Consider the following 26957-nt stretch of genomic DNA (forward strand, 5'->3'; position numbering starts at 1 on the left):
TATTCCTCTAAAATCAGCCGAACTACGAATTCCGATTAACTCACCTGTAATCAGGAGAGAACCCAGTGCTGCATCTTTTAGCCCAGCACTGACCCTGAAAAGTAATTCTAAGCATACTTACCAGTAACTTGTATTTCCTTCCATAGGAATCCATTGTGTTGTTTTCAGCAGAAAAGTTTCGAAGAGTCCAATTTTGAAACGTACAAATATTCCTCTAAAATCAGCCGAACTACGAATTCCGATTTACTCACCTGTAATCAGGAGAGAACCCAGTGCTGCATCTTTTAGCCCAGCACTGACCCTGAAAAGCAATTCTAAGCGTACTTACCAGTAACTTGTATTTCCTTCCATAAGAATCCATTGTGTGGTTTTCAGCAGAAAAGTTTCTAAGTGTCCAATTTTGAAAGGTACAAATATTCCTCTAAAATCAGCCGAACTACGAATTCCGATTTACTCACCTGTTATCATGAGAGAACCCAGGGCTGCATCTTTTAGCCCAGCACTGACCCTGAAAAGTAATTCTAAGCGTACTTACCAGTAACTTGCATTTCCTTCCATAGGAATCCATTGTGTGGTTTTCAGCAGAAAAGTTTCTAAGAGTCCATTTTTGAAATGTACAAATATTCCTCTAAAATCAACCGAACTGCGAATTCCGATTTACTCACCTGTAATCAGGAGAGAACCCAGTGCTGCATCTTTTAGCCCAGCACTGACCCTGAAAAGTAATTCTAAGTGTACTTACCAGTAACTTGTATTTCTTTCCATAGGAATCCATTGTGTGGTTTTCACCAGAAAATGTTCTAAGTGTCCAATTTTGAAACGTAAAAATATTCCTCTAAAACCAGCCGAACTACGAATTCCGATTTACTCACCTGTAATCAGGAGGGAACCCAGTGCTGCATCTTTTAGCCCAGCACTGACCCTGAAAAGTAATTCTAAGCGTACTTACCAGTAACTTGTATTTCCTTTCATAGGAATCCACTGTGTGGTTATCATCAGAAAATGTTCTGTGTCCAATTTTGAAACGTACAAATATTCCTCTTAAATCAGCCGAACTACGAATTCCGATTTACTCACCTGTAATCAGGAGAGAACCCAGTGCTGCATCTTTTAGCCCAGCACTGACCCTGAAAAGTAATTCTAAGCGTACTTACCAGTGACTTGTATTTCCTTCCATAGGAATCCACTTTTTGGTTTTCATCAATAAAGTTTCTAAGTGTCTAATTTTGAAACGTACAAATATTCCTCTAAAATCAGCCGAACTACGAATTCCGATTTACTCACCTGTAATCAGGAGAGAACCCAGTGCTGCATCTTTTAGCCCAGCACTGACCCTGAAAAGTAATTCTAAGCGTACTTACCAGTAATTTGTATTTCCTTCCATAGGAATCCACTGTGTGGTTTTCACCAGAAAATGTTCTGTGTCCAATTTTGAAATGTACAAATATTCCTCTAAAATCAGCCGAACTACGAATTCCGATTTACTCACCTGTTATTAGGAGAGAACCCAGGGCTGCATCTTTTAGCCCAGCACTGACCCTGAAAAGTAATTCTAAGCGTACTTACCAGTAACTTGTATTTCCTTCCATAGGAATCCATTGTGTGGTTATCACCAGAAAATGTTCTAAGTGTCCAATTTTGAAACGTACAAATATTCCTCTAAAATCAGTCGAACTACGAATTCCGATTTACTCACCTGTAATCAGGAGAGAACTCAGTGCTGCATCTTTTAGCCCAGCCCTGACCCTGAAAAATAATTCTAAGCGTACTTACCAGTAACTTGTATTTCCTTTCATAGGAATCCACTGTGTGGTTTTCATCAGAAAATGTTCTGTGTCCAATTTTGAAACGTACAAATATTCCTCTTAAATCAGCCGAACTACGAATTCCGATTTACTCACCTGTAATCAGGAGAGAACCCAGTGCTGCATCTTTTAGCCCAGCACTGACCCTGAAAAGTAATTCTAAGCGTACTTACCAGTGACTTGTATTTCCTTCCATAGGAATCCACTTTTTGGTTTTCATCAATAAAGTTTCTAAGTGTCTAATTTTGAAACGTACAAATATTCCTCTAAAATCAGCCGAACTACGAATTCCGATTTACTCACCTGTAATCAGGAGAGAACACGGTGCTGCATCTTTTAGCCCAGCACTGACCCTGAAAAGTAATTCTAAGCGTACTTACCAGTAATTTGTATTTCCTTCCATAGGAATCCACTGTGTGGTTTTCACCAGAAAATGTTCTGTGTCCAATTTTGAAATGTACAAATATTCCTCTAAAATCAGCCGAACTACGAATTCCGATTTACTCACCTGTTATTAGGAGAGAACCCAGGGCTGCATCTTTTAGCCCAGCACTGACCCTGAAAAGTAATTCTAAGCGTACTTACCAGTAACTTGTATTTCCTTCCATAGGAATCCACTGTGTGGTTTTCACCAGAAAATGTTTTGTGTCCAATTTTGAAACGTACAAATATTCCTCTAAAATCAGCCGAACTACGAATTCCGATGTACTCACCTGTAATCAGGAGAGAACCCAGTGCAGCATCTTTTAGCCCAGCACTGACCCTGAAAAGTAATTCTAAGAGTACTTAAAAGTAACTTGTATTTCGTTCCTTATGAATCCATTGTGTGGTTTTCACCAGAAAATGTTCTAAGTGTCCAATTTTGAAATGTACAAATATTCCTCTAAAATAAGCCGAACTACGAATTCCGTTTACTCCCCTGTAATCAGGAGAGAACACGGTGCTGCATCTTTTAGCCCAGCACTGACACTGAAAAGTAATTCTAAGCATACTTACCAGTAACTTGTATTTCCTTCCATAGGAATCCACTGTGTGGTTTTCACCAGAAAATGTTCTAAGTGTCCAATTTTGAAACGTAGAAATATTCCTCTAAAATAAGCCGAACTACGAATTCCGATTTACTCACCTGTAATCAGGAGAGAACACGGTGCTGCATCGTTTAGCACAGCACTGACCATGAAAATTAATTCTAAGCGTACTTACCAGTAACTTGTATTTCCTTTCATAGGAATCCACTGTGTGGTTTTCATCAGAAAATGTTCTGTGTCCAATTTTGAAACGTACAAATATTCCTCTTAAATCAGCCGAACTACGAATTCCGATTTACTCACCTGTAATCAGGAGAGAACCCAGTGCTGCATCTTTTAGCCCAGCACTGACCCTGAAAAGTAATTCTAAGCGTACTTACCAGTAACTTGTATTTCCTTCCATAGGAATGCACTTTTTGGTTTTAATCAGAAAAGTTTCTTAGTGTCCAATTTTGAAACGTACAAATATTCCTCTAAAATCAGCCGAACTACGAATTCCGGTTTACTCACCTGTAATCAGGAGAGAACCCAGTGCTGCATCTTTCAGCCCAGCACTGACTCTGAAAAATAATTCTGAGCGTACTTATCAGTAACTTGTATTTCCTTCCATAGGAATCCAATGTGTGGTTTTCAGCAGAAAAGTTTCTGTGTCCAATTTTGAAACGTACAAATATTCTTCTAAAATCAGCCGAACTACGAATTCTGATTTACTCACCTGTAATCAGGAGAGAACCCAGTGCTGCATCTTTTAGCCCAGCACTGACCCTGAAAATTAATTCTAAGCGTACCTAGTAGTAACATGTATTTCTTTCCATGGAATCCATTGTGTGGTTTTCACCAGAAAAGTTTCTAAGTGTCCAATTTTGAAACGTAGAAATATTCCTCTAAAATCAGCCGAACTACGAATTCTGATTTACTCACCTGTAATCAGGAGAGAACACGGTGCTACATCTTTTAGCCCAGCACTGACCATGAAAATTAATTCTAAGCGTACTTACCAGTAACTTGTATTTCCTTCCATAGGAATCCATTGTGTGGTTTTCACCAGAAAATGTTCTAAGTGTCCAATTTTGAAACGTACAAATATTCCTCTAAAATCAGTCGAACTACGAATTCCGATTTACTCACCTGTAAGCAGGAGAGAACCCAGTGCTGCATCTTTTAGCCCAGCACTGACCCTGAAAATTAATTCTAAGCGTACCTAGTAGTAACATGTATTTCTTTCCATAGGAATCCATTGTGTGGTTTTCACCAGAAAAGTTTCTAAGTGTCCAATTTTGAAACGTACAAATATTCCTCTAAAATCAGCCGAACTACGAATTCCGATTTACTCACCTGTAATCAGGAGAGAACACGGTGCTGCATCTTTTAGCCCAGCACTGACCCTGAAAAGTAATTCTAAGCGTAATTACCAGTAAATTGTATTTCCTTCCATAGGAATCCATTGTGTGGTTTTTACCAGAAAATGTTCTAAGTGTCCAATTTTGAAATGTACAAATATTCCTCTAAAATCAGCCGAACTACGAATTCCGATTTACTCACCTGTAATCAGGAGAGAACACGGTGCTGCATCTTTTAGCCCAGCACTGACACTGAAAAGTAATTCTAAGCGTACTTACCAGTAACTTGTATTTCCTTCCATAGGAATCCACTGTGTGGTTTTCACCAGAAAATGTTCTAAGTGTCCAATTTTGAAACGTAGAAATATTCCTCTAAAATCAGCTGAACTACGAATTCTGATTTACTCACCTGTAATCAGGAGAGAACATGGTGCTACATCTTTTAGCCCAGCACTGACCATGAAAATTAATTCTAAGCGTACTTACCAGTAACTTGTATTTCCTTCCATAGGAATCCATTGTGTGGTTATCACCAGAAAATGTTCTAAGTGTCCAATTTTGAAACGTACAAATATTCCTCTAAAATCAGTCGAACTACGAATTCCGATTTACTCACCTGTAATCAGGAGAGAACTCAGTGCTGCATCTTTTAGCCCAGCACTGACCCTGAAAAATAATTCTAAGCGTACTTACCAGTAACTTGTATTTCCTTTCATAGGAATCCACTGTGTGGTTTTCATCAGAAAATGTTCTGTGTCCAATTTTGAAACGTACAAATATTCCTCTTAAATCAGCTGAACTACGAATTCCGATTTACTCACCTGTAATCAGGAGAGAACCCAGTGCTGCATCTTTTAGCCCAGCACTGACCCTGAAAAGTAATTCTAAGCGTACTTACCAGTGACTTGTATTTCCTTCCATAGGAATCCACTTTTTGGTTTTCATCAATAAAGTTTCTAAGTGTCCAATTTTGAAACGTACAAATATTCCTCTAAAATCAGCCGAACTACGAATTCCGATTTACTCACCTGTAATCAGGAGAGAACCCAGTGCTGCATCTTTTAGCCCAGCACTGACCCTGAAAAGTAATTCTAAGCGTACTTACCAGTAACTTGTATTTCCTTCCATAGGAATCCACTGTGTGGTTTTCACCAGAAAATGTTCTGTGTCCAATTTTGAAATGTACAAATATTCCTCTAAAATCAGCCGAACTACGAATTCCGATTTACTCACCTGTTATTAGGAGAGAACCCAGGGCTGCATCTTTTAGCCCAGCACTGACCCTGAAAAGTAATTCTATGCGTACTTACCAGTAACTTGTATTTCCTTGCATAGGAATCCATTGTGTCGTTTTCACCAGAAAAATATCTAAGTGTCCATTTTTGAAACGTACAAATATTCCTCTAAAATCAGTCGAACTACGAATTCCGATTTACTCACCTGTAATCAGGAGAGAACCCAGTGCTGCATCTTTTAGCCCAGCACTGACCCTGAAAAATAATTCTAAGCGTACTTACCAGTAACTTGTATTTCCTTCTATAGGAATCCACTGTGTGGTTTTCACCAGAAAATGTTCTGTGTCCAATTTTGAAACGTACAAATATTCCTCTAAAATCAGCCGAACTACGAATTCCGATTTACTCACCTGTTATTAGGAGAGAACCCAGGGCTGCATCTTTTAGCCCAGCACTGACCCTGAAAAGTAATTCTATGCGTACTTACCAGTAACTTGTATTTCCTTGCATAGGAATCCATTGTGTCGTTTTCACCAGAAAAATATCTAAGTGTCCATTTTTGAAACGTACCAATATTCCTCTAAAATCAACCGAACTACGAATTCTGATTTACTCACCTGTAATCAGGAGAGAACACGGTGCTGCATCTTTTAGCCCAGCACTGACCCTGAAAAGTAATTCTAAGCGTACTTACCAGTAAATTGTATTTCCTTCCATAGGAATCCATTGTGTGGTTTTCAGCAGAAAAGTTTCTAAGTGTCCAATTTTGAAACGTACAAATATTCCTCTAAAATCAGTCGAACTACGAATTCCGATTTACTCACCTGTAATCAGGAGAGAACACGGTGCTGCATCTTTTAGCCCAGCACTGACACTGAAAAGTAATTCTAAGCATACTTACCAGTAACTTGTATTTCCTTCCATAGGAATCCATTGTGTGGTTTTCAGCAGAAAAGTTTCTAAGTGTCCAATTTTGAAACGTACAAATATTCCTCTAAAATCAGTCGAACTACGAATTCCGATTTACTCACCTGTAATCAGGAGAGAACACGGTGCTGCATCTTTTAGCCCAGCACTGACACTGAAAAGTAATTCTAAGCGTACTTACCAGTAACTTGTATTTCCTTCCATAGGAATCCACTGTGTGGTTTTCACCAGAAAATGTTCTAAGTGTCCAATTTTGAAACGTAGAAATATTCCTCTAAAATCAGTCGAACTATGAATTCTGATTTACTCACCTGTAATCAGGAGAGAACACGGTGCTACATCTTTTAGCCCAGCACTGACCATGAAAATTAATTCTAAGCGTACTTACCAGTAACTTGTATTTCCTTCCATAGGAATCCATTGTGTGGTTTTCACCAGAAAATGTTCTAAGTGTCCAATTTTTAAACGTACAAATATTCCTCTAAAATCAGTCGAACTACGAGTTCCGATTTACTCACCTGTAATCAGGAGAGAACCCAGGGCTGCATCTTTTAGCCCAGCACTGACCCTGAAAATTAATTCTAAGCGTACCTAGTAGTAACATGTATTTCTTTCCATAGGAATCCATTTTGTGGTTTTCACCAGAAAAGTTTCTAAGTGTCCAATTTTGAAACGTACAAATATTCCTCTAAAATCAGCCGAACTACGAATTCCGATTTACTCACCTGTAATCAGGAGAGAACACGGTGCTGCATCTTTTAGCCCAGCACTGACCCTGAAAAGTAATTCTAAGCGTAATTACCAGTAAATTGTATTTCCCTCCATAGGAATCCATTGTGTGGTTTTTACCAGAAAATGTTCTAAGTGTCCAATTTTGAAATGTACAAATATTCCTCTAAAATCAGCCGAACTACGAATTCCGATTTACTCACCTGTAATCAGGAGAGAACACGGTGCTGCATCTTTTAGCCCAGCACTGACACTGAAAAGTAATTCTAAGCGTACTTACCAGTAACTTGTATTTCCTTCCATAGGAATCCACTGTGTGGTTTTCACCAGAAAATGTTCTAAGTGTCCAATTTTGAAACGTACAAATATTCCTCTAAAATCAGTCGAACTACGAATTCCGATTTACTCACCTGTAATCAGGAGAGAACTCAGTGCTGCATCTTTTAGCCCAGCACTGACCCTGAAAAATAATTCTAAGCGTACTTACCAGTAACTTGTATTTCCTTTCATAGGAATCCACTGTGTGGTTTTCATCAGAAAATGTTCTGTGTCCAATTTTGAAACGTACAAATATTCCTCTTAAATCAGCCGAACTACGAATTCCGATTTACTCACCTGTAATCAGGAGAGAACCCAGTGCTGCATCTTTTAGCCCAGCACTGACCCTGAAAAGTAATTCTAAGCGTACTTACCAGTGACTTGTATTTCCTTCCATAGGAATCCACTTTTTGGTTTTCATCAATAAAGTTTCTAAGTGTCCAATTTTGAAACGTACAAATATTCCTCTAAAATCAGCCGAACTACGAATTCCGATTTACTCACCTGTAATCAGGAGAGAACACGGTGCTGCATCTTTTAGCCCAGCACTGACCCTGAAAAGTAATTCTAAGCGTAATTACCAGTAAATTGTATTTCCCTCCATAGGAATCCATTGTGTGGTTTTTACCAGAAAATGTTCTAAGTGTCCAATTTTGAAATGTACAAATATTCCTCTAAAATCAGCCGAACTACGAATTCCGATTTACTCACCTGTAATCAGGAGAGAACACGGTGCTGCATCTTTTAGCCCAGCACTGACACTGAAAAGTAATTCTAAGCGTACTTACCAGTAACTTGTATTTCCTTCCATAGGAATCCACTGTGTGGTTTTCACCAGAAAATGTTCTAAGTGTCCAATTTTGAAACGTACAAATATTCCTCTAAAATCAGTCGAACTACGAATTCCGATTTACTCACCTGTAATCAGGAGAGAACTCAGTGCTGCATCTTTTAGCCCAGCACTGACCCTGAAAAATAATTCTAAGCGTACTTACCAGTAACTTGTATTTCCTTTCATAGGAATCCACTGTGTGGTTTTCATCAGAAAATGTTCTGTGTCCAATTTTGAAACGTCCAAATATTCCTCTTAAATCAGCCGAACTACGAATTCCGATTTACTCACCTGTAATCAGGAGAGAACCCAGTGCTGCATCTTTTAGCCCAGCACTGACCCTGAAAAGTAATTCTAAGCGTACTTACCAGTGACTTGTATTTCCTTCCATAGGAATCCACTTTTTGGTTTTCATCAATAAAGTTTCTAAGTGTCCAATTTTGAAACGTACAAATATTCCTCTAAAATCAGCCGAACTATGAATTCCGATTTACTCACCTGTAATCAGGAGAGAACCCAGTGCTGCATCTTTTAGCCCAGCACTGACCCTGAAAAGTAATTCTAAGCGTACTTACCAGTAACTAGTATTTCCTTCCATAGGAATCCACTGTGTGGTTTTCACCAGAAAATGTTCTGTGTCCAATTTTGAAATGTACAAATATTCCTCTAAAATCAGCCGAACTACGACTTCCGATTTACTCACCTGTTATTAGGAGAGAACCCAGGGCTGCATCTTTTAGCCCAGCACTGACCCTGAAAAGTAATTCTATGCGTACTTACCAGTAACTTGTATTTCCTTGCATAGGAATCCATTGTGTCGTTTTCACCAGAAAAATATCTAAGTGTCCATTTTTGAAACGTACAAATATTCCTCTAAAATCAGTCGAACTACGAATTCCAATTTACTCACCTGTAATCAGGAGAGAACCCAGTGCTGCATCTTTTAGCCCAGCACTGACCCTGAAAAATAATTCTAAGCGTACTTACCAGTAACTTGTATTTCCTTCTATAGGAATCCACTGTGTGGTTTTCACCAGAAAATGTTCTGTGTCCAATTTTGAAACGTACAAATATTCCTCTAAAATCAGCCGAACTACGAATTCCGATTTACTCACCTGTTATTAGGAGAGAACCCAGGGCTGCATCTTTTAGCCCAGCACTGACCCTGAAAAGTAATTCTATGCGTACTTACCAGTAACTTGTATTTCCTTGCATAGGAATCCATTGTGTCGTTTTCACCAGAAAAATATCTAAGTGTCCATTTTTGAAACGTACCAATATTCCTCTAAAATCAACCGAACTACGAATTCTGATTTACTCAACTGTTATCAGGAGAGAACCCAGGGCTGCATCTTTTAACAAAGCACTAACCCTGAAAAGTAATTCTAAGCGTACATACCAGTAACTTGTATTTCTTTCCATAGGAATCCATTGTGTGGTTTTCACCAGAAAATGTTCTAAGTGTCCAATTTTGAAACGTACAAATATTCCTCTAAAATCAGCCGAACTACGAATTCCGATTTACTCACCTGTAATCAGGAGAGAACACGGTGCTGCATCTTTTAGCCCAGCACTGACCCTGAAAAGTAATTCTAAGCGTACTTACCAGTAAATTGTATTTCCTTCCATAGGAATCCATTGTGTGGTTTTCAGCAGAAAAGTTTCTAAGTGTCCAATTTTGAAACGTACAAATATTCCTCTAAAATCAGTCGAACTATGAATTCCGATTTACTCACCTGTAATCAGGAGAGAACACGGTGCTGCATCTTTTAGCCCAGCACTGACACTGAAAAGTAATTCTAAGCATACTTACCAGTAACTTGTATTTCCTTCCATAGGAATCCATTGTATGGTTTTCAGCAGAAAAGTTTCTAAGTGTCCAATTTTGAAACGTGCAAATATTCCTCTAAAATCAGTCGAACTACGAATTCCGATTTACTCACCTGTAATCAGGAGAGAACACGGTGCTGCATCTTTTAGCCCAGCACTGACACTGAAAAGTAATTCTAAGCGTACTTACCAGTAACTTGTATTTCCTTCCATAGGAATCCACTGTGTGGTTTTCACCAGAAAATGTTCTAAGTGTCCAATTTTGAAACGTAGAAATATTCCTCTAAAATCAGCCGAACTACGAATTCCGATTTACTCACCTGTAATCAGGAGAGAACCCAGTGCTGCATCTTTTAGCCCAGCACTGACCCTGAAAATTAATTCTAAGCGTACCTAGTAGTAACATGTATTTCTTTCCATAGGAATCCATTTTGTGGTTTTCACCAGAAAAGTTTCTAAGTGTCCAATTTTGAAACGTACAAATATTCCTCTAAAATCAGCCGAACTACGAATTCCGATTTACTCACCTGTAATCAGGAGAGAACACGGTGCTGCATCTTTTAGCCCAGCACTGACCCTGAAAAGTAATTCTAAGCGTAATTACCAGTAAATTGTATTTCCTTCCATAGGAATCCATTGTGTGGTTTTTACCAGAAAATGTTCTAAGTGTCCAATTTTGAAATGTACAAATATTCCTCTAAAATCAGCCGAACTACGAATTCCGATTTACTCACCTGTAATCAGGAGAGAACACGGTGCTGCATCTTTTAGCCCAGCACTGACACTGACAAGTAATTCTAAGCGTACTTACCAGTAACTTGTATTTCCTTCCATAGGAATCCACTGTGTGGTTTTCACCAGAAAATGTTCTAAGTGTCCAATTTTGAAACATAGAAATATTCCTCTAAAATCAGCTGAACTACGAATTCTGATTTACTCACCTGTAATCAGGAGAGAACACGGTGCTACATCTTTTAGCCCAGCACTGACCATGAAAATTAATTCTAAGCGTACTTACCAGTAACTTGTATTTCCTTCCATAGGAATCCATTGTGTGGTTATCACCAGAAAATGTTCTAAGTGTCCAATTTTGAAACGTACAAATATTCCTCTAAAATCAGTCGAACTACGAATTCCGATTTACTCACCTGTAATCAGGAGAGAACTCAGTGCTGCATCATTTAGCCCAGCACTGACCCTGAAAAATAATTCTAAGCGTACTTACCAGTAACTTGTATTTCCTTTCATAGGAATCCAATGTGTGGTTTTCATCAGAAAATGTTCTGTGTCCAATTTTGAAACGTACAAATATTCCTCTTAAATCAGCCGAACTACGAATTCCGATTTACTCACCTGTAATCAGGAGAGAACCCAGTGCTGCATCTTTTAGCCCAGCACTGACCCTGAAAAGTAATTCTAAGCGTACTTACCAGTGACTTGTATTTCCTTCCATAGGAATCCACTTTTTGGTTTTCATCAATAAAGTTTCTAAGTGTCCAATTTTGAAACGTACAAATATTCCTCTAAAATCAGCCAAACTACGAATTCCGATTTACTCACCTGTAATCAGGAGAGAACCCAGTGCTGCATCTTTTAGCCCAGCACTGACCCTGAAAAGTAATTCTAAGCGTACTTACCAGTAACTTGTATTTCCTTCCATAGGAATCCACTGTGTGGTTTTCACCAGAAAATGTTCTGTGTCCAATTTTGAAATGTACAAATATTCCTCTAAAATCAGTGGAACTACGAATTCCGATTTACTCACCTGTTATTAGGAGAGAACCCAGGGCTGCATCTTTTAGCCCAGCACTGACCCTGAAAAGTAATTCTATGCGTACTTACCAGTAACTTGTATTTCCTTGCATAGGAATCCATTGTGTCGTTTTCACCAGAAAAATATCTTAGTGTCCATTTTTGAAACGTACAAATATTCCTCTAAAATCCGTCGAACTACGAATTCCGATTTACTCACCTGTAATCAGGAGAGAACCCAGTGCTGCATCTTTTAGCCCAGCACTGACCCTGAAAAATAATTCTAAGCGTACTTACCAGTAACTTGTATTTCCTTCTATAGGAATCCACTGTGTGGTTTTCACCAGAAAATGTTCTGTGTCCAATTTTGAAATGTACAAATATTCCTCTAAAATCAGCCGAACTACGAATTCCGATTTACTCACCTGTTATTAGGAGAGAACCCAGGGCTGCATCTTTTAGCCCAGCACTGACCCTGAAAAGTAATTCTATGCGTACTTACCAGTAACTTGTATTTCCTTGCATAGGAATCCATTGTGTCGTTTTCACCAGAAAAATATCTAAGTGTCCATTTTTGAAACGTACCAATATTCCTCTAAAATCAACCGAACTACGAATTCTGATTTACTCAACTGTTATCAGGAGAGAACCCAGGGCTGCATCTTTTAACAAAGCACTAACCCTGAAAAGTAATTCTAAGCGTACATACCAGTAACTTGTATTTCTTTCCATAGGAATCCATTGTGTGGTTTTCACCAGAAAATGTTCTAAGTGTCCAATTTTGAAACGTACAAATATTCCTCTAAAATCAGCCGAACTACGAATTCCGATTTACTCACCTGTAATCAGGAGAGAACACGGTGCTGCATCTTTTAGCCCAGCACTGACCCTGAAAAGTAATTCTAAGCGTACTTACCAGTAAATTGTATTTCCTTCCATAGGAATCCATTGTGTGGTTTTTACCAGAAAATGTTCTAAGTGTCCAATTTTGAAATGTACAAATATTCCTCTAAAATCAGCCGAACTACGAATTCCGATTTACTCACCTGTAATCAGGAGAGAACACGGTGCTGCATCTTTTAGCCCAGCACTGACACTGAAAAGTAATTCTAAGCGTACTTACCAGTAACTTGTATTTCCTTCCATAGGAATCCACTGTGTGGTTTTCACCAGAAAATGTTCTAAGTGTCCAATTTTGAAACGTAGAAATATTCCTCTAAAATCAGCCGAACTACGAATTCCGATTTACTCACCTGTAATCAGGAGAGAACACGGTGCTACATCTTTTAGCCCAGCACTGACCATGAAAATTAATTCTAAGCGTACTTACCAGTAACTTGTATTTCCTGCCATAGGAATCCACTTTTTGGTTTTAATCAGAAAAGTTTCTTAGTGTCCAATTTTGAAACGTACAAATATTCCTCTAAAATCAGCCGAACTACGAATTCCGATTTACTCACCTGTAATCAGGAGAGAACCCAGTGCTGCATCTTTTAGCCCAGCACTGACCCTGAAAAGTAATTCTAAGCATACTTACCAGTAACTTGTATTTCCTTCCATAGGAATCCATTGTGTGGTTTTCAGCAGAAAAGTTTCTAAGTGTCCAATTTTGAAACGTACAAATATTCTTCTAAAATCAGTCGAACTACGAATTCCGATTTACTCACCTGTAATCAGGAGAGAACCCAGTGTTGCATCTTTTAGCCCAGCACTGACCCTGAAAAATATTTCTAAGCGTACTTACCAGTAACTTATATTTCCTTTCATAGGAATCCACTGTGTGGTTTTATCAGAAAATGTTCTGTGTCCAATTTTGAAACGTACAAATATTCCTCTTAAATCAGCCAAACTACGAATTCCGATTTACTCACCTGTAATCAGGAGAGAACCCAGTGCTGCATCTTTTAGCCCAGCACTGACCCTGAAAAGTAATTCTAAGCGAACTTACCAGTGACTTGTATTTCCTTCCATAGGAATCCACTTTTTGGTTTTCATCAGAAAAGTTTCTAAGTGTCCAATTTTGAAACGTACAAATATTCCTCTAAAATCAGCCGAACTACGAATTCCGATTTACCCACGTGTAATCAGAAGAGAACCCAGTGCTGCATCTTTTAGCCCAGCACTGACCCTGAAAAGTAATTCTAAGCGTACTTACCAGTAACTTGTATTTCCTTCCATAGGAATCCACTGTGTGGTTTTCACCAGAAAATGTTCTGTGTCCAATTTTGAAACGTACAAATATTCCTCTAAAATCAGCTGAACTACGAATTCCGATTTACTCACCTGTTATTAGGAGAGAACCCAGGGCTGCATCTTTTAGCCCAGCACTGACCCTGAAAAGTAATTCTATGTGTACTTACCAGTAACTTGTATTTCCTTGCATAGGAATCCATTGTGTCGTTTTCACCAGAAAAATATCTAAGTGTCCATTTTTGAAACGTACCAATATTCCTCTAAAATCAACCGAACTACGAATACTGATTTACTCAACTGTTATCAGGAGAGAACCCAGGGCTGCATCTTTTAACAAAGCACTAACCCTGAAAAGTAATTCTAAGCATACATACCAGTAACTTGTATTTCTTTCCATAGGAATCCATTGTGTGGTTTTCACCAGAAAATGTTTTAAGTGTCCAATTTTGAAACGTACAAATATTCCTCTAAAATCAGCCGAACTACGAATTCCGATTTACTCACCTGTAATCAGGAGAGAACCCAGTGCAGCATCTTTTAGGCCAGCACTGACCCTGAAAAGTAATTCTAAGCGTACTTACCCGTAACTTGTATTTCCTTCCATAGGAATCCACTGTGTGGTTTTCACCAGAAAATGTTCTGTGTCCAATTTTGAAACGTACAAATATTTCTCTAAAATCAGCCGAACTACGAATTCCGATGTACTCACCTGTAATCAGGAGAGAAAACAGTACTGCATCTATTAGCCCAGCACTGACCCTGAAAAGTAATTCTAAGCGTACTTACCCGTAACTTGTATTTCCTTCCATAGGAATCCACTGTGTGGTTTTCAGCAGAAAAGTTTCTTAGTGTCCAATTTTGAAACGTACAAATATTCCTCTAAAATCAGCCGAACTACGAATTCCGATTTACTCACCTGTAATCAGGAGAGAACCCAGTGTTGCATCTTTTAGCCCAGCACTGACCCTGAAAAGTAATTCTAAGCGTACTTACCAGTAACTTGTATTTCCTTCCATAGGAATCCACTGTGTGGTTTTCACTAGAAAATGTTCTAAGTGTCCAATTTTGAAACGTACAAATATTCCTCTAAAATCAGCCGAACTACGAATTCCGATGTACTCACCTGTAATCAGGAGAGAACACGGTGCTGCATCTTTTAGCCCAGCACTGACACTGAAAAGTAATTCTAAGCGTACTTACCAGTAACTTGTATTTCCTTCCATAGGAATCCACTGTGTGGTTTTCACCAGAAAATGTTCTAAGTGTCCAATTTTGAAACATAGAAATATTCCTCTAAAATCAGCTGAACTACGAATTCTGATTTACTCACCTGTAATCAGGAGAGAACACGGTGCTACATCTTTTAGCCCAGCACTGACCATGAAAATTAATTCTAAGCGTACTTACCAGTAACTTGTATTTCCTTCCATAGGAATCCATTGTGTGGTTATCACCAGAAAATGTTCTAAGTGTCCAATTTTGAAACGTACAAATATTCCTCTAAAATCAGTCGAACTACGAATTCCGATTTACTCACCTGTAATCAGGAGAGAACTCAGTGCTGCATCATTTAGCCCAGCACTGACCCTGAAAAATAATTCTAAGCGTACTTACCAGTAACTTGTATTTCCTTTCATAGGAATCCACTGTGTGGTTTTCATCAGAAAATGTTCTGTGTCCAATTTTGAAATGTACAAATATTCCTCTTAAATCAGCCGAACTACGAATTCCGATTTACTCACCTGTAATCAGGAGAGAACCCAGTGCTGCATCTTTTAGCCCAGCACTGACCCTGAAAAGTAATTCTAAGCGTACTTACCAGTGACTTGTATTTCCTTCCATAGGAATCCACTTTTTGGTTTTCATCAATAAAGTTTCTAAGTGTCCAATTTTGAAATGTACAAATATTCCTCTAAAATCAGCTGAACTACGAATTCCGATTTACTCACCTGTTATTAGGAGAGAACCCAGGGCTGCATCTTTTAGCCCAGCACTGACCCTGAAAAGTAATTCTATGCGTACTTACCAGTAACTTGTATTTCCTTGCATAGGAATCCATTGTGTCGTTTTCACCAGAAAAATATCTAAGTGTCCATTTTTGAAACGTACAAATATTCCTCAAAAATCAGTCGAACTACGAATTCCGATTTACTCACCTGTAATCAGGAGAGAACCCAGTGCTGCATCTTTTAGCCCAGCACTGACCCTGAAAAATAATTCTAAGCGTACTTACCAGTAACTTGTATTTCCTTCTATAGGAATCCACTGTGTGGTTTTCACCAGAAAATGTTCTGTGTCCAATTTTGAAACGTACAAATATTCCTCTAAAATCAGCCGAACTACGAATTCCGATTTACTCACCTGTTATTAGGAGAGAACCCAGGGCTGCATCTTTTAGCCTAGCACTGACCCTGAAAAGTAATTCTATGCGTACTTACCAGTAACTTGTATTTCCTTGCATAGGAATCCATTGTGTCGTTTTCACCAGAAAAATATCTAAGTGTCCATTTTTGAAACGTACCAATATTCCTCTAAAATCAACCGAACTACGAATTCTGATTTACTCAACTGTTATCAGGAGAGAACCCAGGGCTGCATCTTTTAACAAAGCACTAACCCTGAAAAGTAATTCTAAGCGTACATACCAGTAACTTGTATTTCTTTCCATAGGAATCCATTGTGTGGTTTTCACCAGAAAATGTTCTAAGTGTCCAATTTTGAAACGTACAAATATTCCTCTAAAATCAGCCGAACTACGAATTCAGATTTACTCACCTGTAATCAGGAGAGAACACGGTGCTGCATCTTTTAGCCCAGCACTGACCCTGAAAAGTAATTCTAAGCGTACTTACCAGTAAATTGTATTTCCTTCCATAGGAATCCATTGTGTGGTTTTTACCAGAAAATGTTCTAAGTGTCCAATTTTGAAATGTACAAATATTCCTCTAAAATCAGCCGAACTACGAATTCCGATTTACTCACCTGTAATCAGGAGAGAACACGGTGCTGCATCTTTTAGCCCAGCACTGACACTGAAAAGTAATTCTAAGCGTACTTACCAGTAACTTGTATTTCCTTCCATAGGAATCCACTGTGTGGTTTTCACCAGAAAATGTTCTAAGTGTCCAATTTTGGAACGTAGAAATATTCCTCTAAAATCAGCCGAACTACGAATTCCGATTTACTCACCTGTAATCAGGAGAGAACACGGTGCTACATCTTTTAGCCCAGCACTGACCATGAAAATTAATTCTAAGCGTACTTACCAGTAACTTGTATTTCCTTCCATAGGAATCCACTTTTTGGTTTTAATCAGAAAAGTTTCTTAGTGTCCAATTTTGAAATGTACAAATATTCCTCTAAAATCAGCCGAACTACGAATTCCGATTTACTCACCTGTAATCAGGAGAGAACCCAGTGCTGCATCTTTTAGCCCAGCACTGACCCTGAAAAGTAATTCTAAGCATACTTACCAGTAACTTGTATTTCCTTCCATAGGAATCCATTGTGTGGTTTTCAGCAGAAAAGTTTCTAAGTGTCCAATTTTGAAACGTACAAATATTCCTCTAAAATCAGTCGAACTACGAATTCCGATTTACTCACCTGTAATCAGGAGAGAACTCAGTGCTGCATCATTTAGCCCAGCACTGACCCTGAAAAATAATTCTAAGCGTACTTACCAGTAACTTGTATTTCCTTTCATAGGAATCCACTGTGTGGTTTTCATCAGAAAATGTTCTGTGTCCAATTTTGAAACGTACAAATATTCCTCTTAAATCAGCCGAACTACGAATTCCGATTTACTCACCTGTAATCAGGAGAGAACCCAGTGCTGCATCTTTTAGCCCAGCACTGACCCTGAAAAGTAATTCTAAGCGTACTTACCAGTGACTTGTATTTCCTTCCATAGGAATCCACTTTTTGGTTTTCATCAATAAAGTTTCTAAGTGTCCAATTTTGAAACGTACAAATATTCCTCTAAAATCAGCCAAACTACGAATTCCGATTTACTCACCTGTAATCAGGAGAGAACCCAGTGCTGCATCTTTTAGCCCAGCACTGACCCTGAAAAGTAATTCTAAGCGTACTTACCAGTAACTTGTATTTCCTTCCATAGGAATCCACTGTGTGGTTTTCACCAGAAAATGTTCTGTGTCCAATTTTGAAATGTACAAATATTCCTCTAAAATCAGTGGAACTACGAATTCCGATTTACTCACCTGTTATTAGGAGAGAACCCAGGGCTGCATCTTTTAGCCCAGCACTGACCCTGAAAAGTAATTCTATGCGTACTTACCAGTAACTTGTATTTCCTTGCATAGGAATCCATTGTGTCGTTTTCACCAGAAAAATATCTTAGTGTCCATTTTTGAAACGTACAAATATTCCTCTAAAATCAGTCGAACTACGAATTCCGATTTACTCACCTGTAATCAGGAGAGAACCCAGTGCTGCATCTTTTAGCCCAGCACTGACCCTGAAAAATAATTCTAAGCGTACTTACCAGTAACTTGTATTTCCTTCTATAGGAATCCACTGTGTGGTTTTCACCAGAAAATGTTCTGTGTCCAATTTTGAAACGTACAAATATTCCTCTAAAATTAGCCGAACTACGAATTCCGATTTACTCACCTGTTATTAGGAGAGAACCCAGGGCTGCATCTTTTAGCCCAGCACTGACCCTGAAAAGTAATTCTATGCGTACTTACCAGTAACTTGTATTTCCTTGCATAGGAATCCATTGTGTCGTTTTCACCAGAAAAATATCTAAGTGTCCATTTTTGAAACGTACCAATATTCCTCTAAAATCAACCGAACTACGAATTCTGATTTACTCAACTGTTATCAGGAGAGAACCCAGGGCTGCATCTTTTAACAAAGCACTAACCCTGAAAAGTAATTCTAAGCGTACATACCAGTAACTTGTATTTCTTTCCATAGGAATCCATTGTGTGGTTTTCACCAGAAAATGTTCTAAGTGTCCAATTTTGAAACGTACAAATATTCCTCTAAAATCAGCCGAACTACGAATTCCGATTTACTCACCTGTAATCAGGAGAGAACACGGTGCTGCATCTTTTAGCCCAGCACTGACCCTGAAAAGTAATTCTAAGCGTACTTACCAGTAAATTGTATTTCCTTCCATAGGAATCCATTGTGTGGTTTTTACCAGAAAATGTTCTAAGTGTCCAATTTTGAAATGTACAAATATTCCTCTAAAATCAGCCGAACTACGAATTCCGATTTACTCACCTGTAATCAGGAGAGAACACGGTGCTACATCTTTTAGCCCAGCACTGACCATGAAAATTAATTCTAAGCGTACTTACCAGTAACTTGTATTTCCTTCCATAGGAATCCACTTTTTGGTTTTAATCAGAAAAGTTTCTTAGTGTCCAATTTTGAAACGTACAAATATTCCTCTAAAATCAGCCGAACTACGAATTCCGATTTACTCACCTGTAATCAGGAGAGAACCCAGTGCTGCATCTTTTAGCCCAGCACTGACCCTGAAAAGTAATTCTAAGCATACTTACCAGTAACTTGTATTTCCTTCCATAGGAATCCATTGTGTGGTTTTCAGCAGAAAAGTTTCTAAGTGTCCAATTTTGAAACGTACAAATATTCTTCTAAAATCAGTCGAACTACGAATTCCGATTTACTCACCTGTAATCAGGAGAGAACCCAGTGTTGCATCTTTTAGCCCAGCACTGACCCTGAAAAATATTTCTAAGCGTACTTACCAGTAACTTATATTTCCTTTCATGGGAATCCACTGTGTGGTTTTATCAGAAAATGTTCTGTGTCCAATTTTGAAACGTACAAATATTCCTCTTAAATCAGCCAAACTACGAATTCCGATTTACTCACCTGTAATCAGGAGAGAACCCAGTGCTGCATCTTTTAGCCCAGCACTGACCCTGAAAAGTAATTCTAAGCGAACTTACCAGTGACTTGTATTTCCTTCCATAGGAATCCACTTTTTGGTTTTCATCAGAAAAGTTTCTAAGTGTCCAATTTTGAAACGTACAAATATTCCTCTAAAATCAGCCGAACTACGAATTCCGATTTACTCACGTGTAATCAGAAGAGAACCCAGTGCTGCATCTTTTAGCCCAGCACTGACCCTGAAAAGTAATTCTGAGCGTACTTACCAGTAACTTGTATTTCCTTCCATAGGAATCCACTGTGTGGTTTTCACCAGAAAATGTTCTGTGTCCAATTTTGAAACGTACAAATATTCCTCTAAAATCAGCTGAACTACGAATTCCGATTTACTCACCTGTTATTAGGAGAGAACCCAGGGCTGCATCTTTTAGCCCAGCACTGACCCTGAAAAGTAATTCTATGTGTACTTACCAGTAACTTGTATTTCCTTGCATAGGAATCCATTGTGTCGTTTTCACCAGAAAAATATCTAAGTGTCCATTTTTGAAACGTACCAATATTCCTCTAAAATCAACCGAACTACGAATACTGATTTACTCAACTGTTATCAGGAGAGAACCCAGGGCTGCATCTTTTAACAAAGCACTAACCCTGAAAAGTAATTCTAAGCATACATACCAGTAACTTGTATTTCTTTCCATAGGAATCCATTGTGTGGTTTTCACCAGAAAATGTTTTAAGTGTCCAATTTTGAAACGTACAAATATTCCTCTAAAATCAGCCGAACTACGAATTCCGATTTACTCACCTGTAATCAGGAGAGAACCCAGTGCAGCATCTTTTAGGCCAGCACTGACCCTGAAAAGTAATTCTAAGCGTACTTACCCGTAACTTGTATTTCCTTCCATAGGAATCCACTGTGTGGTTGTCACCAGAAAATGTTCTGTGTCCAATTTTGAAACGTACAAATATTTCTCTAAAATCAGCCGAACTACGAATTCCGATGTACTCACCTGTAATCAGGAGAGAAAACAGTACTGCATCTATTAGCCCAGCACTGACCCTGAAAAGTAATTCTAAGCGTACTTACCCGTAACTTGTATTTCCTTCCATAGGAATCCACTGTGTGGTTTTCAGCAGAAAAGTTTCTAAGTGTCCAATTTTGAAACGTACAAATATTCCTCTAAAATCAGCCGAACTACGAATTCCGATTTACTCACCTGTAATCAGGAGAGAACCCAGTGTTGCATCTTTTAGCCCAGCACTGACCCTGAAAAGTAATTCTAAGCGTACTTACCAGTAACTTGTATTTCCTTCCATAGGAATCCACTGTGTGGTTTTCACTAGAAAATGTTCTAAGTGTCCAATTTTGAAACGTACAAATATTCCTCTAAAATCAGCCGAACTACGAATTCCGATGTACTCACCTGTAATCAGGAGAGAACACGGTGCTGCATCTTTTAGCCCAGCACTGACACTGAAAAGTAATTCTAAGCGTACTTACCAGTAACTTGTATTTCCTTCCATAGGAATCCACTGTGTGGTTTTCACCAGAAAATGTTCTAAGTGTCCAATTTTGAAACATAGAAATATTCCTCTAAAATCAGCTGAACTACGAATTCTGATTTACTCACCTGTAATCAGGAGAGAACACGGTGCTACATCTTTTAGCCCAGCACTGACCATGAAAATTAATTCTAAGCGTACTTACCAGTAACTTGTATTTCCTTCCATAGGAATCCATTGTGTGGTTATCACCAGAAAATGTTCTAAGTGTCCAATTTTGAAACGTACAAATATTCCTCTAAAATCAGTCGAACTACGAATTCTGATTTACTCACCTGTAATCAGGAGAGAACTCAGTGCTGCATCATTTAGCCCAGCACTGACCCTGAAAAATAATTCTAAGCGTACTTACCAGTAACTTGTATTTCCTTTCATAGGAATCCACTGTGTGGTTTTCATCAGAAAATGTTCTGTGTCCAATTTTGAAACGTACAAATATTCCTCTTAAATCAGCCGAACTACGAATTCCGATTTACTCACCTGTAATCAGGAGAGAACCCAGTGCTGCATCTTTTAGCCCAGCACTGACCCTGAAAAGTAATTCTAAGCGTACTTACCAGTGACTTGTATTTCCTTCCATAGGAATCCACTTTTTGGTTTTCATCAATAAAGTTTCTAAGTGTCCAATTTTGAAATGTACAAATATTCCTCTAAAATCAGCTGAACTACGAATTCCGATTTACTCACCTGTTATTAGGAGAGAACCCAGGGCTGCATCTTTTAGCCCAGCACTGACCCTGAAAAGTAATTCTATGCGTACTTACCAGTAACTTGTATTTCCTTGCATAGGAATCCATTGTGTCGTTTTCACCAGAAAAATATCTAAGTGTCCATTTTTGAAACGTACAAATATTCCTCTAAAATCAGTCGAACTACGAATTCCGATTTACTCACCTGTAATCAGGAGAGAACCCAGTGCTGCATCTTTTAGCCCAGCACTGACCCTGAAAAATAATTCTAAGCGTACTTACCAGTAACTTGTATTTCCTTCTATAGGAATCCACTGTGTGGTTTTCACCAGAAAATGTTCTGTGTCCAATTTTGAAACGTACAAATATTCCTCTAAAATCAGCCGAACTACGAATTCCGATTTACTCACCTGTTATTAGGAGAGAACCCAGGGCTGCATCTTTTAGCCTAGCACTGACCCTGAAAAGTAATTCTATGCGTACTTACCAGTAACTTGTATTTCCTTGCATAGGAATCCATTGTGTCGTTTTCACCAGAAAAATATCTAAGTGTCCATTTTTGAAACGTACCAATATTCCTCTAAAATCAACCGAACTACGAATTCTGATTTACTCAACTGTTATCAGGAGAGAACCCAGGGCTGCATCTTTTAACAAAGCACTAACCCTGAAAAGTAATTCTAAGCGTACATACCAGTAACTTGTATTTCTTTCCATAGGAATCCATTGTGTGGTTTTCACCAGAAAATGTTCTAAGTGTCCAATTTTGAAACGTACAAATATTCCTCTAAAATCAGCCGAACTACGAATTCCGATTTACTCACCTGTAATCAGGAGAGAACACGGTGCTGCATCTTTTAGCCCAGCACTGACCCTGAAAAGTAATTCTAAGCGTACTTACCAGTAAATTGTATTTCCTTCCATAGGAATCCATTGTGTGGTTTTTACCAGAAAATGTTCTAAGTGTCCAATTTTGAAATGTACAAATATTCCTCTAAAATCAGCCGAACTACGAATTCCGATTTACTCACCTGTAATCAGGAGAGAACACGGTGCTGCATCTTTTAGCCCAGCACTGACACTGAAAAGTAATTCTAAGCGTACTTACCAGTAACTTGTATTTCCTTCCATAGGAATCCACTGTGTGGTTTTCACCAGAAAATGTTCTAAGTGTCCAATTTTGGAACGTAGAAATATTCCTCTAAAATCAGCCGAACTACGAATTCCGATTTACTCACCTGTAATCAGGAGAGAACACGGTGCTACATCTTTTAGCCCAGCACTGACCATGAAAATTAATTCTAAGCGTACTTACCAGTAACTTGTATTTCCTTCCATAGGAATCCACTTTTTGGTTTTAATCAGAAAAGTTTCTTAGTGTCCAATTTTGAAATGTACAAATATTCCTCTAAAATCAGCCGAACTACGAATTCCGATTTACTCACCTGTAATCAGGAGAGAACCCAGTGCTGCATCTTTTAGCCCAGCACTGACCCTGAAAAGTAATTCTAAGCATACTTACCAGTAACTTGTATTTCCTTCCATAGGAATCCATTGTGTGGTTTTCAGCAGAAAAGTTTCTAAGTGTCCAATTTTGAAACGTACAAATATTCCTCTAAAATCAGTCGAACTACGAATTCCGATTTACTCACCTGTAATCAGGAGAGAACCCAGTGTTGCATCTTTTAGCCCAGCACTGACCCTGAAAAATATTTCTAAGCGTACTTACCAGTAACTTATATTTCCTTTCATAGGAATCCACTGTGTGGTTTTCATCAGAAAATGTTCTGTGTCCAATTTTGAAACGTACAAATATTCCTCTTAAATCAGCCAAACTACGAATTCCGATTTACTCACCTGTAATCAGGAGAGAACCCAGTGCTGCATCTTTTAGCCCAGCACTGACCCTGAAAAGTAATTCTAAGCGTACTTACCAGTGACTTGTATTTCCTTCCATAGGAATCCACTTTTTGGTTTTCATCAGAAAAGTTTCTAAGTGTCCAATTTTGAAACGTACAAATATTCCTCTAAAATCAGCCGAACTACGAATTCCGATTTACTCACGTGTAATCAGAAGAGAACCCAGTGCTGCATCTTTTAGCCCAGCACTGACCCTGAAAAGTAATTCTAAGCGTACTTACCAGTAACTTGTATTTCCTTCCATAGGAATCCACTGTGTGGTTTTCACCAGAAAATGTTCTGTGTCCAATTTTGAAACGTACAAATATTCCTCTAAAATCAGCCGAACTACGAATTCCGATTTACTCACCTGTTATTAGGAGAGAACCCAGGGCTGCATCTTTTAGCCCAGCACTGACCCTGAAAAGTAATTCTATGTGTACTTACCAGTAACTTGTATTTCCTTGCATAGGAATCCATTGTGTCGTTTTCACCAGAAAAATATCTAAGTGTCCATTTTTGAAACGTACCAATATTCCTCTAAAATCAACCGAACTACGAATACTGATTTACTCAACTGTTATCAGGAGAGAACCCAGGGCTGCATCTTTTAACAAAGCACTAACCCTGAACAGTAATTCTAAGCATACTTACCAGTAAATTGTATTTCCTTCCATAGGAATCCATTGTGTGGTTTTTACCAGAAAATGTTCTAAGTGTCCATTTTTGAAACGTACAAATATTCCTCTAAAATCAGCCGAACTACGAATTCCGATTTACTCACGTGTAATCAGAAGAGAACCCAGTGCTGCATCTTTTAGCCCAGCACTGACCCTGAAAAGTAATTCTAAGCGTACTTACCAGTAACTTGTATTTCCTTCCATAGGAATCCACTGTGTGGTTTTCACTAGAAAATGTTCTAAGTGTCCAATTTTGAAACGTACAAATATTCCTCTAAAATCAGCCGAACTACGAATTCCGATGTACTCACCTGTAATCAGGAGAGAACCCAGTGCAGCATCTTTTAGCCCAGCACTGACCCTGAAAAGTAATTCTAAGCGTACTTACCAGTAACTTGTATTTCGTTCCTTATGAATCCATTGTGTGGTTTTCACCAGAAAATGTTCTAAGTGTCCAATTTTGAAACGTTCAAATATTCCTCTAAAATCAGCCGAACTACGAATTCCCGATTTACTCACCTGTAATCAGGAGAGAACACGGTGCTGCATCTTTTAGCCCAGCACTGACCCTGAAAAGTAATTCTAAGCGTACTTACCAGTAACTTGTATTTCCTTCCATAGGAATCCATTGTGTGGTTTTTACCAGAAAATGTTCTAAGTGTTCAATTTTGAAATGCACAAATATTCCTTTAAAATCAGCAGAACTACGAATTCCGATTTACTCACCTGTAATCAGGAGAGAACACGGTGCTGCATCTTTTAGCCCAGCACTGACCCTGAAAAGTAATTCTAAGCGTACTTACCAGTAACTTGTATTTCCTTCCATAGGAATCCACTGTGTGGTTTTCACTAGAAAATGTTCTAAGTGTCCAATTTTGAAACGTACAAATATTCCTCTAAAATCAGCCGAACTACGAATTCCGATGTACTCACCTGTAATCAGGAGAGAACCCAGTGCAGCATCTTTTAGCCCAGCACTGACCCTGAAAAGTAATTCTAAGCGTACTTACCAGTAACTTGTATTTCGTTCCTTATGAATCCATTGTGTGGTTTTCACCAGAAAATGTTCTAAGTGTCCAATTTTGAAACGTTCAAATATTCCTCTAAAATCAGCTGAACTACGAATTCCCGATTTACTCACCTGTAATCAGGAGAGAACACGGTGCTGCATCTTTTAGCCCAGCACTGACCCTGAAAAGTAATTCTAAGCGTACTTACCAGTAACTTGTATTTCCTTCCATAGGAATCCACTGTGTGGTTTTCACCAGAAAATGTTCTGTGTCCAATTTTGAAACGTACAAATATTTCTCTAAAATCAGCCGAACTACGAATTCCGATGTACTCACCTGTAATCAGGAGAGAAAACAGTACTGCATCTATTAGCCTAGCACTGACCCTGAAAAGTAATTCTAAGCGTACTTACCCGTAACTTGTATTTCCTTCCATAGGAATCCACTGTGTGGTTTTCAGCAGAAAAGTTTCTAAGTGTCCAATTTTGAAACGTACAAATATTCCTCTAAAATCAGCCGAACTACGAATTCCGAGTTACTCACCTGTAATCAGGAGAGAACCCAGTGTTGCATCTTTTAGCCCAGCACTGACCCTGAAAAGTAATTCTAAGCGTACTTACCAGTAACTTGTATTTCCTTCCATAGGAATCCACTGTGTGGTTTTCACTAGAAAATGTTCTAAGTGTCCAATTTTGAAACGTACAAATATTCCTCTAAAATCAGCCGAACTACGAATTCCGATGTACTCACCTGTAATCAGGAGAGAACCCAGTGCTGCATCTTTTAGCCCAGCACTGACCCTGAAAAGTAATTCTAAGCGTACTTACCAGTAACTTGTATTTCCTTCCATAGGAATCCACTGTGTGGTTTTCACCAGAAAATGTTCTAAGTGTCCAATTTTGAAACGTAGAAATATTCCTCTAAAATCAGCTGAACTACGAATTCTGATTTACTCACCTGTAATCAGGAGAGAACACGGTGCTACATCTTTTAGCCCAGCACTGACCATGAAAATTAATTCTAAGCGTACTTACCAGTAACTTGTATTTCCTTCCATAGGAATCCATTGTGTGGTTATCACCAGAAAATGTTCTAAGTGTCCAATTTTGAAACGTACAAATATTCCTCTAAAATCAGTCGAACTCCGAATTCCGATTTACTCACCTGTAATCAGGAGAGAACTCAGTGCTGCATCTTTTAGCCCAGCACTGACCCTGAAAAATAATTCTAAGCGT

The sequence above is a fragment of the Triturus cristatus genome, chromosome 1_1, assembly GCF_964204655.1.
Source record: "Triturus cristatus chromosome 1_1, aTriCri1.1, whole genome shotgun sequence".
In the NCBI taxonomy this organism is placed as follows: Eukaryota; Metazoa; Chordata; class Amphibia; order Caudata; family Salamandridae; genus Triturus; species Triturus cristatus.